The following is a 15,815-nucleotide window of genomic DNA, read 5'->3' as shown; positions in this document are numbered from 1 at the left end:
CAAGATGAGCCCAACAGCGAACCCTGAGGGACTTCACTCACTGCGCTAATCCATTTTGAAATTCATTTACCACCTCAGTTGAAAGAGTCCAAGAAGATCCTCAACCTACTTCAGTCCACTTCTCTTAAAATTGAAACACTGTCCTTTGAAATATCCTTGGGCACAACCATTTCTTAATATTGTGATATGTGGTAGTGATTGCTGCACTGTCAAATCTTTGATAATATTTGAATCATTGGTGAGGACCAAGTCAAAGATATGTGGTACATTCTACGGTATGTTAAATCACCAAAAAGAAATCTTCGTCTCCAATTTCAGAATAAGGCCACTCTCGGTTAGCCCTATAGCTTCAGAAGACTTGACCAGCAGTTTGAATTCACTCAATTTGTTAACAGCACTCCAAGCTACTATAAAAAAAAATTAAAATACATCCAAGTTTCCTAAGAACACTTTCCCACCACAAAGATTCGAAAGCCCCTCGAAATCAATAAATACTGCCATTACATATTTCTCAGTGGATTTAGTACAATGTTCCATCACATGAGCTATAGCATCCTCTGTAGATTTTCTCTTTTGAAAACCATACTGATTTGTCTTCTCTGCAATACGACTGTCCACTAGCTGCTGTATTCAAACCAGCAAACGTCTTTCGGATAACTTGCCCAAATTCGCAAGCAAAGAAATAAGTCTCGATGCCCTAGGATCAATCACCCGTGTCCATGGCTTCCTTAATATCTTTAACAAAGCAGACTTCCATATTCCTGGAAAGACACTCCAGAAGACACTTATCATATATATTGAGGAGAACATAAATCATACAACTTAACTATGGTTACATTTTCAACCAAATCCTGCCCAGGGCGCTTACTGTTATTCAACTTGGACACAGCGACCCTTAATTCTTCATTACTGAATAACTCAGTGTGTTCATGCATACTGTACTCCTAATTTTTTGGTTGAATTTTAACCTGATCATCTTCAGGAAACAGCTGATCAACAATACCTCCAACCTTAGAGACCCCTACTTACCAAATCAGATGACTGTCTTGCCATCTGATTTGGTATGGGCTGCCCCATCACCAAACTGTCAAATAAATTGGCTCTAATTTGCAACTCCTCTCCTTTAGCCTTTAACCTTTCATTATCAATTATCAGGGCCATCGCTACAACCCCCATGTCCACCGATCAATCTACTACATAGTTGGATACTGCTTCAGTTATCTTATTCCCTTCTTTGGTAGTATATTCAACTGCTTTCTTCTTTAATTTCTTAACTAACTCTAACATCATCCTGCTGTTGGATTACCTGGAGTCTCGACAGTGTTAATTATTACACCTGGATCATCATTCTCAACCCTATTGTCTTCCCCAGGTGTAAACCCCTGACCATCCTTCGATCTGCTTCTTCCTTCGATGTTTCAAGTGTCTCATGTTAAAAGATTAATAAATCTTTAAGAGACAAAATACATGGTGAATACAGATCCACTTGAGGTTTTCCCACGCCAGATTGAGAAGATCACTTCCATCTACAAATAAAACATTTAACAATTCCATCTGTCTGCCAATTTACTCCATTTCTTTTCCAGATTAAAGTGACCTGGCTGTTGACCTTCCAACGGATTGATTTTAGCAAATTTCCTCTTGTTCAGGGCGTTATGACTGCCTTGTTTCACAGTTCCTTCCTTTCCAACCCTATCTAATCTTCCATCGAATGCCAGCAACACCTCGGGGTTATGCTTTTTCTCATCACCCAGCGGATCGTAACTTATCGAGCAAAGAATCAAACCCAACAGGTCAGGAAATTGAAAAAGTGCGTTCTCTCTGGAAGTCTTGATTGTGAGTGCGTGCGTGTGTGTGTTTGTGTGGGTGGACTCGGAAAGCGATAAATTGAGCCCCTGGCCTAAAACTTCTGCATCTTTATGTCCAAATCTTTACCTGGTTGGAAGGTGGGAGAGAAGAAAAAGGGGATTGACTAGTTTCTACTTAAACCGAACCAGCTGACAATTTCGACATTCTTATTGGTGTTTGTTCTATCGAGGATAAACATTAGGATTTAATAAAGGGCCGGGGAGTGTTGTTTCTTGGCGTGGTTGTTATTGTAGGAGACGCCTCAAAGTTTATGAAACGCGTTTTCGGAGAGTTTTTAATGAAAATTCAGCGGTGTGGAAGCAGCATTGGGGTTACGTAATTGGTTTTGTGGTGTTATTGTAAATTTTCCAGTTCCATCGCGCTGAGAGTTCCTATTAGGGCACTCCAACGTCCTTGGTGACTTCTTGTGCAACGGTAACAGCCTGCAATCTCAAGACGAAATAAATTTAAGGTCTTTCAGTTGAATGCCATTTTGGAAAAATAACCACCAGCTCCTTTTCTTCCCTTAATCCGGTTGAAATGTTTATATAACAGCGAGAAACATATTTCGATAGTGAGAAATAGGAGGAATACCACAATATATAGTCCACAGCGCGCTTGCATCACACCAAGAAGACCTGATTTCATCAGAGGATTGCATAATTACAGGACAATATTGCGTCATCCATTTCAGTGTACATACAAGTCCAAGTGTCAAAGTCACTGATTAAAGACGCACTGCAGGATCATTTAGACAAGACTTCAGTTATAGCTCGGACACAGCTTGGGTTCGTTAAGGAGGAGTATTGTCTGACCAATCTGATTGGATACTATGATGTGGTTACAAAGGAACTGGATGCAACGAATAATTTGGATTTCAGGAAAGCTTTTGATACTGTTGCGCATGAAAGACTGCTGCACAAATTGGAGTGGTATGGCATTGAGGGCAAGTTGCTGCTATGGATAAAGGGATGGTTGAGTGGGAGAAGACAGAGAGTGGTAATCAATGGGTGCTGCTCTTCGTGGACTAATGTTATTAGTAGAGTCCCACAGGGTTCGGTGTTGCACCCACTGTTGTTTTGTATATTTATAAATGATATTGATGAAGGTATATCAGGCTTAATGTCCAAGTTTGCAGATGATACAAAGTTTGGCAGGGTTTAATGACAGTAATGACAATATCCCAATGCAACAGGTCTAGAAAAGTTGGGCAGATGGGCTGAGAAGTGGCAACTGAAGGAACCAACTGTGGTGTGGTACTACACTCAGGGTTGTGGAGATTGAAAAAGATCTGAGGATAATTGTCCAGTCAGATATGAAGTTTTTTGAGCAGTACAGACTGTCCGCAAGTGTAGCTCATGGAGGTATTGTCAATGATATACAGGAATTTTGCTAGAAGAGATCAGACGGTGATTATCCCCTTATATAATGGTCAGGCCACACCTTGAGTACTGCGTACAGGAAGGATGTAGAGTTGCTAGAAGAGTACAGAGAAGGGCAACAAGTTTGGTGAGGGGAATGAAGGGATCCTCTTACCAAGAAAGGCTTAAGTCCTGCAAATTGCAGCGTCTCGAGACTAGGCACTCGCGACGTGATCTGATTGAGGTGTATAAGGCCTTGAATGGTTTCAGCAGGCTCAATGCTGATGGGACTCTTTCTCTTGCTCAGATTTCGAACCTGAAAGGGGCATAAATTCAAATTGAGGGAAGACAGTTGTCGAATAGATGTGCGAAAATTTGTCTTCAGCCAGCGTGTTGTTAATTGCTGGAACAAACGTCCATCTGTCGTTGTGGAAGTTGACAGCTTAAGTAAATTCAAGGAACAAGAGGACGCATTTTTAGAAGCAATGGATGGGTGAAATGGGAAAGTTTTTTTTTTTGTTTTTTGGCTTGCTTTCTTACATCATGTGCCTCAGCTAATGCTAATGCTAGTATGGGTTTTGAAGGGTTTATAATCATTGTTCACCCGGACTCTTACTTATAGTATAGATAAACCAGCCATAGAACCCACTTGATTTACAGAAATCGAATCAGTGAAGACAGGAGTGAATTAGAACCAACGTCTTCTAGCTTGCCTCGTGTTAGTGGTAATCTGAGTCCACCGAAATCTGTTTTTTAACTTGAATTTAAAAATTCGCGTTTTAAGTATTCAGTTTTATTTTAATTTCTCTGAAAGAGTGTACATCTTCTTAATTCCTCGATTTAAGTTACACGAATGTCACTTATAAAAATAAAACTCAATTTTTAAAAATTATTGGAAGGAAGAATTCGAAGTCTTCTTTTTTTCCTCCCTCCTCCGCTTCCTCCTCAAGACGTTTGTATAATAAAGTCAGAGATTTCGATTTTTTGTTGTAGACAATTAAATTATGGAATACAATGGAACAAAGGAATTCTTAATTCGCTGTCACCAATGATTCTTTATTTGCTGGGATCCAATAAAAATATCCTTTAATTAAATAGAAACACCGTTTTGTCAGCTGTTTGGTTTGAATAACGTACACTTTAAAACAGTTGAAAAGATTCCACTGATGCTGGTTAAAAAGATTGGACAAAAACATTGATCTAAGCATCTTTGCTGCGCAATGGAAAACCTTCGCATCAAACTGCTTGTTGTTATATCCACCACAGATATAAAATAATCCTTTTCTCTTAAAATCTTTCCTTAATCAAATTATTAAAATTCATCGGACTGGGGCTGATGGACTTTGACATGAGAATCCTGCAAGGAATCATCCGCTCAGAACATAGGTCGACGTTGTCGCAGAACAAATCAGTGTGGACGATCTCTAGGATTTGAAAAAACAGAGACAAAAAAAAAACTTACTTTCAGTACTGTGAACTCCTTTTAAAGCAATTATTTTCTGACTTAAACTATTTCGTGGTCCAGCTGTTGCTTTATAACATTTTCTCTATTCTTTCTTCTGCCTCATCTTCAGATGCGGGTGATTCTTGTCTGCATTTCCAATACAGATTTCTAGCTCTTTAAGGTGGCTCTAGGAATGCTGCTTATCTAGTTGGCTTCAACGTCAGGTCCTATCGATATTCAATAGCCTGCACTGAGATCAACCTCGACAAGGCAAGAAAAATTTTGTCTGGATGTCGGCATTTCTTATTAAACCTTACAAGTCGATGACCTTTCATGGACTACATCCAAAAATGTTAAAGCAGACCGATAAACACTACAGATGTGATCAAGAAGCAAGGAGATGTTCTTATTCCACTGGGATCTTCTATACATGATAGATTAGTGGGATGGTGTGGAGGTAAACTCTGAAGATATTAAAGCAATCAAAATCTACGTTCGTATTATTATTTCTGATCTAAAACTGTGCATAATGGAGTCCAACGTTTCGTGGTATTTTCTGACGACTTCTTCAGTAACAGCTGTCTTTGAAATATCACCATTATTGAATTGAACGCTTTGCAAGGATCTGCTTTCTTTCTCTTTGTTAAACCTCACCTGTTTACAGAAATTTACCCCCCCATTCGATCTACAGACAAGATATGTTGACTTTACCCTCGAGATGATGTTGGTAGTTGGGTTCTCAAGATGACTTCAAGAAATTGTGCTGCTCGCTGGGATCCAACCTCTTACAAGATTAATGTCCGACCTTTTGCTCTTAAATGATTTATAAAACGTTTGTTTTCTTTGGTGTCTGAAGGTCTCACGGCACCCAGCCTCTATCTCTTTCTTTCCCTCACACGCGGTTACCATAGAGATGGAAGAAAAGAACTTATAAGTGATTCTTCCTCTGTTGCGCAGCTGAGCGCTGAAGGAGAAGTCTGTTCCAGGATTTCATCTATTGATGTAAGAGAGAACGGATAAGCTGAGCAGGTGTGGTTTATAATTTATCTTTAATTAAGTGAAAGAAAGATGAATTTAAAGTTTCTGTTTCCTAGTATTTATTTTTTCCTCCGGAAACTCGGGTTTTTCATCCAGCCAACAGAAAATCCATCAAAGGACACTTTTTTAGCATCTGTTATGGTGGCCATTATAGTTTTCACTACTGCAGCGCTCCTGGTGATAGACTTTTTAATTGAAATATGTCAAATGGTAAACTTGATGTTGAGAAACAACGCACGCAATTTGATTTTGTCCTGAACAGAAAAATAAAAACTTTATACACTGCGTGGTCATTTTATTAGGACCATTAGCTAATAGAGTAGCCAAAACGTATTTTTCTCTCACAGAAATCCAGTGTTTCTAGTGTCTAGACTTACATGCATCCATCTTATCTTAAACCTGTTTGTATCATAGGTTCGCGTTCGTGCCTACAGTTGATCAATGTCAGTTCTATCCATTTATTAACTCCAAATCATCTCCTCGTTTCTAACGACTTGGAATGATGCTAAAGAGGGGATGAAGGCTCATTTTCCGAGAATTTCGGTTAAATGAGCCACGCTAGGACCATAATTAGGTTCTATATCGCGAGGAAGACATCATCATCGACTGGATGAATTGATTACCTGGGCACATTGTCTCCTGGAACAATTCTCCTTAAGTGTCACTGATACGGCTATCTTGCATAGGTTATTCACCTTCAAGGAAATCCCAAGGGCATGTTTTTACTCTTGGTTTTGTATTAGAACATGCCAAGCAAGTGTCATGTTTATCTTAGAGGCAGCTGTCGTTGAAAATGAGGCAAGGAAATGGGATGTCCTCTTTATCATCTGTGATCGATCTCTGAGAGCAATTACCATTCGCACTTATTCTGATGACAGTCGAGAGGGGCTGCAGAACAGGACTCTGCAGATGACCTCTCGGCTTACGTGAGTGGGGAGAAAAAACTCTGAGATACTTTTTTGAAATTCTGAGATGTCCCAGATGGATTTCGTATCTTTTGGCCGTAAACTCTTTGTATCTTTTGTTGCGTCTAAAAGACAGAGGAGTTTTTATAATGACGTCATCAAAGTGGGAGGCCATTTGCCGGTGGATATTTTTCCTCGCTGACTCACTGGTTCATCCCTTTACTAGGGCCGGTATTTTGGCGAAGGAAGTTTAGGACGGCGTTTGACAATGACCACTTTGATGTGGGCTCTGTCAGACTGATTTATGGTGATGACCTGATCAATCTATCTTTATACGGAGACACCCTTGTCGGTCGATAGAGCTAACAGCTGTTTCTGACTTTCAACTTTTGTGTGATTTTGGGGGAAATTGTAGCGTTCGTGAACGCTGACTCTGCGTTTATTGATGGTTTGGTGTTTGAGTGTGGTCTTCGCAGAATTTCGTCTGGAAGCACGTGCGAGTGACGCATTTGTTGTCTGAACTCTGAAAAATGCCTTCCAATATCCCCCGACCTTCCATTCCTCATGTCTGACACAATTTTCCCATTTTTAAACGCATACAATATTTATATTTTCTTTTAATATTTCTTAAATGTCCAAGGATGGATTTTTAGGAAGAATTGTTTTTGGCCCAAGTTCCAAGCCTGTTGTTGTTTTGTTTTTTGTCTCTTTTCATATTCCTCGGTAAATCACAAACGCGAAATCAATACACAAAGATGTTTATCTGATTTTTTGCCGAGAACGACTTTCCAGACAATATTTGCAATAGGATCACTGTAGAAATACTTTAAGGGAAGATGGAGATTAGAGATAAAGAGAGGAAAAAAGAGAAATATCTTCAGGTTAACTCTGGTTGACAATTGATGGCCAAAATCCAAGTTCTACGGACCTTCGAGGAATCGTCTATTCGATATGCCATTATCCAGACAACAGCTTATGGAGAAATATGGATTTATGGCCCACAAAATCGAAATAGATGACTACACTAATGGAAGCTGGAGTGCAAAAGAAAAACTCTTTTTACCTGATGGAAATTTTGCATGAAAACATTGAAAAACACGCTCTTAAATTGCTACGTACTTCGCTAAAGTGCAAAGTCAAATTGATGCCTTCTTCAAATCGAACAAGAAGCAATATCAAAGGATTTCCTCGACAGCTTCCAGTGATCTTAACTATTTGTCACTCATGGACAGACCTGTCTTTTGACATTAGAATTGTGTGCTTCCATCATAACTCTCCCATCCACTAGAGATAGATGTAGAGTTCAAAGAAAAGTGCAATGAATATTGGAGCTGGATGAAAATCTTAATTGCATAATTTCGCTCTTTGGAGCAGACTCCAAAAGGAATTTGTTCTTTTTTGGAGTAGACTCCAAAAAGGAACAAATTCTTAATTTATTTCTTGAATTGGCTCTCTATTAAACGTATATTTTCTTAGCGATTAAAAAGACATCGTCCTCAAAGTCCAGAATTAAAATAAAACCTTTTGTAATAAAAGAATCTTTGGTGATTATTGGATAATGTGGAGTAAGCGCTGAATAGGGTAATCACCTTTATTGTCAATAGATGGTTGTGTAACAGCTCTTTGCCGATGCAAGGTTCATAAATGGAGAATAAAAAAGTTATTATCAACGATTTAGTGTTCATAAAGCAATTAATGAGCTTAGAAACATCGAGAATTAATGGGAGAGAAAGAAAGAAGAGTCATTAACGTGCAATTAAACCACTTTGGTAATTAAAAACCTCACTCGTTAAAATTTCCAGAGAAAGCCAAATCCGAGCTGTTATGTTCGCAGCTGGGTGGGTGTTCTTCGGCAAAGATATGAAAAGAAAATAGTTGTACTCGTTCTTTCTTTCAAGATCGTTGAAAGAGATACTTTGAAAGTCCTTTAATTGCTTCTAAAGGTGGAAGTCCAGCACACGCCCACTAAGAGATCGTTTTACTACACGTTTATGGTTTGGACTTCACCAGTGCGAAGTCCCAAACATAAATCCACTCATTTCAGCAAATGTATTTGTTATGAGAGGAATTTTTATAGTTTATCTTTCACCGTGGCTGAGTTAGTCGCTCTCTAGCGAGGGCTGCATGATTTTTATCCCAAAAACTCTCTTTCTTCATCTAGAAACAACAAACTAACTGCAGGTACAGTTTGGCGCTTAACACACTCATCTGTTCCTTTGACGCCCCTCGTTCCTACAGGCGCTGCAGGTCTAAATTTGGAAACCACTAAGTGATTTTCAATTGTGATTAATAAGAGTTTCCATCAAAAAACCAATTCATTACTTCAACATCCACTGATTGAATTATGCAATCCGGGAAGGATCATGAAGGGCGTTATTATTGGACAAACACCCATTATGCTAATACTTCATCCGATGTTTCATTTGCTAATGGAATATCCGTTAGAATTACTGTTCGGTTGCGCCAACCGTTAAAAATCTCATCTACCATTTTAATTTCTTAATGGAGTTATGCATGGGGCAATCGTATGTGCTGTGATGGATTCATATTGCAAATAAGAACAGACAGAAACGATTATGAAGACCACTTCTATGTCATCAAATTATGGCTTATTTCAAAAATTCGAATTTGGGATAAAACAGCGCATTGCAGTTGGATTTTTGGGACATGGTAGTTATAGTTTCTGCACACAGTGGCCAATCAAAATCCGAACCTTTATTCAGTGTCTAATCGATTTATTTGTAACCATTCTTCAAGAAAAATATCGCGACAAAGTTAAAGGAATCGGACTTCTTGTAGGACAGCTCTCTCCAGCCCATCCCACACATTCTAAATATGATTCACATCAGGTGAACGTGAGGGCCAGTGAAGATGGTTGAAATCCATTTCTCCGAACCATTCCTGCACGATGCGCTGTTTCATTGTCTTCCATAAAGTGGCCATCACCACTTAGAGATTAAAGTGTAACATTGCAGGGTGCAGTAAAAATTATACCAATTTCAGGTACTCCCTGGATGACATTCGGCCTTCCACCGTTATCAACGGACCCAGTCTGTGGAAAAAAAAAACATTCCCCACACCATGGTACCACCCACAAATTCTTGGGTTGTCTTAACAAGGCAAGCAAGGCCCATCGCTTCTTGAGATTCTCGCCCACACTCTCTGTCTGCCATCAGTTCAAAACAAAGTGCATCCTGATTCGTCTGACCACATGATTCTTTACATTGTTCCACTGTCCAATCATGACGTTCTCTGTATCAAGCGGATTTTTCTGTTTTTCTCTGCCCAATTTCTTCAATTCCCTGCGCATGGTTTAGAAAAGGACAGTTCTGGTCTTGATTGAATTCACTTGTTATTTGCTGCACACCAGATGACCTATTTTCCCGCACAGTACTCCTTAGCACGATGGCTTGGCTCTTGAATTATTCTTTTTCTACCACATTTGCGCCTTTGAGATGTAGAAGAACCGCTTTCTTTCCAGCCATTAAAGACTTGAAAGATGGATGCTTTTGAGAAAACAGTTATGTCTTTCGTTTTTTGAATCTTCCTGCTAAACGTGCACCCAAGATATGACCTTCTGAAAGACTTATTCAACCATTCCTTGTCTAAATAATCTGTCTTTCCAGGTGTCGTTTCTTGACTAACTATCGAATCTCCCTCATGATACTCCACAATATTATAATTTTTATTATGCGCAATTCTACAAACTGACCCCGATGAAGAAGATTTGGTGAAAAAAAATTGGATATTGGACACAACGCAATCCATATCGAAATACTTTACGTTAGCCATCAGCTACTGGCTGATAGAAGCATCACAGCGTCCGTTATGACCTCGCTTTTATCTGAACTAGTGTTTTAACATCAGTAGGTGGCAGCTATTGGAGTTCTCGGAAAACCCGATCGATGACGAGTGTTGTTGAGGTATTGACAACGCTGGAAAGGGGCGACATCTTTATCATCCCACAAGCTTTGTCTGCATTCGTAAACTCCTTTATTTCGGGCCGCTGTTCGCTTCCTACACACAATTGCGCTGGGGCCAATTTGCATTCCTAAGAAGCCTTTCTTTTGGAAGCCAACGGATGCAGTATAGTAGATCAGAAGGAATGCAGTGAATTACAATGAGGAAAAGTAACATCTTTTATCTTCTGTGTGTGATTCTGTTGCTCTTTCTGCATCACATCTATTTTTGATCCAATCGTACTTCATAAACAGATTCTGTTGCAAATTCATTCTGTACTCTGTACTGGGACACTTTATGTCCAGTTGATACTTCAATTGAGAACTTTGGGGTTAAATGACGTGCTGTAAGAAGGCAAGACAATCCCCACACCACACTCTTCAGAGCATCCAGATAAAACGACTATTCCCTCTTGACATACTGGACACACAGTGAAAACCATACTGGAAAAGATTGAAGCATCCTCCAATAGGTCCAGACTTGCGCCTTACGATTTTTAATGTTTCTGGAAGTCTGAAAAATAATCTACAGAGATTAAAAGACTTTTATGAGCAGGTAGAATAATCTTGTGATCTTTTTTTAGCTATGGATGCAAAGAGGTATTTTTATCCGAAGAGGTTCTCACAGTTTGAAACTCGACATCTATGAATCTGACTGAGGTATTTAAGACCTTCAAAGAGTTGAACAGAATTTAATGATGGGTCATTTCTCTTTCTAAGATGACAGGAATAAAGAGCACAGGTTCCTTATGGGACCACAATTTCCGAGGTGTTTAGGAACAGCCATTTTTCAACGAGACAACTATATTTCTCATTAAGGCGACCCTCTTTGAGGTCACCTTCACATCGGGATCTTCGAGATTACATAATGTGGTAGATCGAACTCAGATGTTTTTCCATTCCCGACATCCGGCTGCAAACCCTGTTATTAGAATCTACAGCTTCTCCGAACTTTCTTCCATCTGCTGCAGTCACCTGACTGGATGTGCCCTAATTACATCCCTTCACGCGAAACTTTTACATCTTTAATTGACGACCACCCGGGTGATCTTTGTGGCTGGTAAAAATTACCAATATTTCTTTGTCACGTCTCGGATTTCCCCACAGTTCCAGCGAGTTTTTATCACCTGTGACGTCACAGTGACAGTTGATGAAGACGGATCACCCGATGGGATGCTGAGATCTGTGTCTAGCAAGAACACTTTAATCACTGTTATTTGGCTCACTTGTCACTGCTTGGAAGCAAAAGAAGTCCGAGTCAGTCGTCTTGTCTGTCTCACTGACTTCGTATGCAGCATTCCCAGGATCACCTGCAAGAGTTCCCTCGTTTCTTAAGTGTCCGTAGTAATTAAAGTTCTTTGTTTTGCTCCTCTTTTGAATAATGAAGGCGAAGTCTTGAAGATTTACAAACTCATTAGGGCCAGAGAAAGATCGTAGTCGACCACCAATTGGAAACAAGAGAAGTCCTAGAGAAGTAAGAAATCTTCCAAGAAAGACAGTGAAAAGTCTTAGAAATCGATTTCTTAAAACTTATATCAGCAGTCCTTCCTGTTTACGTGGAAGAAGGATCCTTCACAACATCATATTAAAAGTGAAATCAATAGTTAAAGAATATCTTTCATCTTTCTTAATTGAGTTTCTTTAATTTTAATACGAATTTTTTTCAATGATTATAATTAATAATGGCAACTTACATTTATATCTCCCTCTGACTGTTAGCTCTTTTACCATCTACACCACGCTTCCACAAGTATCAGTAAACGGACACCTGCCAATTTCAAAGAATCTTTTATTGATACAAGATTGCCACAAATCAGAATTGTCTCTGCATATGCCCATAATTCAATAGATCCTGTAGATGGTACACTTTGAACTCCTTCTAACAAGTTACCGATATAGTGGGTTAATCTCAGAACCATAAACAAATCTCCATAACTCTATAACATTATCCAATTTCAACCTCTCAGTTACAACATCAACTCAATTCCTAAACTCTTCTTCTTCTACTAAGCATGAACTTGATCAATAACATCTTAGTCTGCAGTTGATTGTCGAAAACGAAAATCTCTGATATGTAGAAAAGGTCGAAGAAACATAATTATAGGCAATTATTGTTTAATCATGTTGAGGTGCTAATGCAATTCGAATTTTTTCCTTTACCATCGTGGCTATAAACATCTCTGGCAAATCGCCATCCACCACCAGATTGGATATTTGCCAGCACGTGAAACACTTAGTGACCACCGAAATGACAGCTTCGACTCTGCCGACAGCCTTGGCAACTGTTCATCTGAGATGACGCCTTCCGACAAGCCAAAATGTCTGCGTTCTCCCCATTAGTAACTCCATCACCATAACAAGTCTGCAGTGCCAATCACGTTCTCACACGCTCCGATGTATTCCTCAGTAGGTTTTTGCGTTCCTTATCGAGTGCTCTTGTAGGCGAAAACTCCAAATACTTTTGATTGAATCTCAAAGGAGTGTCCACTGCATCAATCACAAACCAATAAAGCTCTGATTATCCATATGAAGACACAGAAACCAGATAAGTAATTATTGATAATGCAAGCGATAAATTCGAAAGTTTCACCATTAAACCACCAGGAAGTATTGTAGACACCTATAGTAGATTTTGGTCCACTCCAAAGACTGGAAAATTCCTCTCTAATAAACTGTGAATTTGGGTTGTAGTAAACAAACCTTTCATTGACTCTTTTTTGGATAATGAAACGTTGAGTCAAAAGCCGCTTTTCCCTCAGCATTGAAATGAAATAAACCGTGTCCATTATATAAAGATTCATGCATCTACACATGGACAAATGATAGAAGAAGTTTGTGTTGGTAGATTCCAAAAAATTCCTGGAAATGTTCGATATTCAGAATTCTGGATTTCCCCTTCACATCTAAAGTAGCTTCTCTGCAGTACAGAGGTGTAATTCTGGGAGATTGCTTTACAGGAGACTGGAAAATCTTAAATCCTTTTAAGAAAACGAACTTCAGAGGCAGTCGAAAGATTATTTGTGCCTCCTTCGTGTCCTTGAATTAGAGTGCCTAAGCAACTCCCTGCTGGGAGTCATCTGCGGTCACATTAAGGCCAATGCCATGCTTCGTAAACGAGTTCTCTGATGTCTGAGTTGAGGTTGAACAAATGCACTGCAGTTAAAGAACCATCTCTAGCTAAGTAATGGTTGTTAGATGGAAGGCCTTGTTTACCTCGTCGTTTGGAAGTTGACATTCAAACGATCACCTCCGAGACTTCGCAATTTTCCACGACACCAGATGGCGCTTCCTTGTTACAATATTTACGAGCATGGGTATCGATTTATCGTTTATTTCCACGGTAGTTCTTATTTTATGTGCTTGAGCGACTTCTTTGTTAGCCCTCCAAATATCGCTTGGAGAAAACTCTGGCTTCGGTTGAGTTCCTCCCCCTACTGTCACGCCACCTCAATTGACGTTTTGTTTTCTCCTATTAAAGGCCTCGACTGCTGAGACTCTTCTGTTGTTGTTTTTATCTGCAAGGCTCGCTACCACTCCCTCCCACTGTTGGCACTTCTATTTATGTACGACTTTTGTTTTCAGTTTAAGGTTTTTACACTAAATGTCCACAATTTTAGGTACTCCTATTTGTAATTGTGAGTCTTTTCCATTAGTGTCCATTCAGAAAAATCTGGATTTGTAGTGTCATGGGCTCAACGAAGTGTCGAAAATGCGCCAGAGGAATGCTGATCCATGTTGACTCAATTGCTTCTCACAGTTTTTACAAATTGGATGGTTAAGAATATTTACCCGGAATAGATCGTTCCACCTCACTGCAGAAGTGTTCAGATAGACAGCGATCTAGTGAGTGGAGACACCATCACAGTAGGCTGAATTCAATTTTATGTTCTTGGAACTAATTCTGGACCATTCCGACCTTGTGATGTGATGCATTATCCTGTTGGAAGAATTCATTTGCAGATAGACTTCCTACAAGATTACACCGCCACCACTGGTCTTCATTTTTGAAACCTGCAGGATGAGTCCATGGGTTCGTGCTATTTTTGCTATATTTTGGTCCTCCAATCAGCGTCAGTTGACAGGAACAAGGATTCATCAGACCAGATAAGGATTTTCTAAACCTCCAGTATCCAATATTGGGGTTCCTGAGCAACCAACTTTAGACAGTAGAGGATTGAAAAATCCAAAGAGGATTGATACCCGCATCTAAATGTCTATTTGGTTATCACTGTTGTACAAGGTGCTGGAGGGCATGATGTTCAAAGAGATGATCACTGATGGACGAAGGAAATAACAGAATGGTACCCAAGAGGAGCTAAAAGAAAACCTGGAAGAGAACAAAGGAGACAGAGAGATGAAATTCGAGAGATCAGTAAATGGATAGCCATTGCACAAAACAAAAGGAACTGGAAAGTTGCTGGAGAGGCAAATTCGTCCTTCAGTGGATTGAAAATGGCTGATGATGGTGATAATTGTACAAGGTTATTACTGACTTAGTGTAATCTCTCTTTTGCCCTTCTCAGGTCTCTTCATCATTTGGCCTCACGCACCAAGCTGTTTGCGACCACAGGATCGCTATTCATTAAATCACTTAATCTTGGTGTTGTCTATTCGGGCACCAAATTCCACCACATCAACACGTGTCTGCCACCTAATTTTAATCTCATGCTGTGGCAGAAGATCTGGTACGGAAGCTCTTCATTTTATGGACTGGCAGGTGAACCTAATAAAATGGCCATTTAGTGTATATCGAAGGTTGATATTTCGTTTCATCGTGATCTTTATATACTTTCACATACACCGTGTTATCAAAAGTATTGGGGCACCATTGGATAGTCACGAATTATATACGTCTAATGATGACGCGTTTTTGTTTTAAATTCTCACTAACAAAATCCGAGTGATTTCTAAAAACATTTATAAATCATTACACGTTTGTTCGATAGATGGCAGCACTACCGAACACGCAGTTAATGGGAATTAGATTAATTTGAAGTTGAAAAGAGAAAAATAAGCGCTTTAATGGGCCCCCTAATTTGCAGTTTTGGATTCAAGGGGTCAGCGTTGATACTTATCAGCGCCCGTCATCTCGCGCATGCGCCGCCATAAAGCTTAACGGACGCCTGTCGCAATCGGCAGTCTTTTCGCGTAAAATATTTATAACACGCGCTTACATCCCTCCACGAGACAACCCTCCCCCCCCTTGCATCCGACGAAATGCGATTTCTGCCTTTAAGGGCTCTTCGCGGAACAAGCGGCG

Source organism: Mastigoproctus giganteus, chromosome 5 (assembly GCF_048544385.1).
Source record: "Mastigoproctus giganteus isolate SK-2022 chromosome 5, ASM4854438v1, whole genome shotgun sequence".
NCBI lineage: Eukaryota > Metazoa > Arthropoda > Arachnida > Uropygi > Thelyphonidae > Mastigoproctus > Mastigoproctus giganteus.
The sequence above is the reverse complement of the archived record's forward strand: the minus strand, read 5'-3'. Positions refer to the sequence as shown.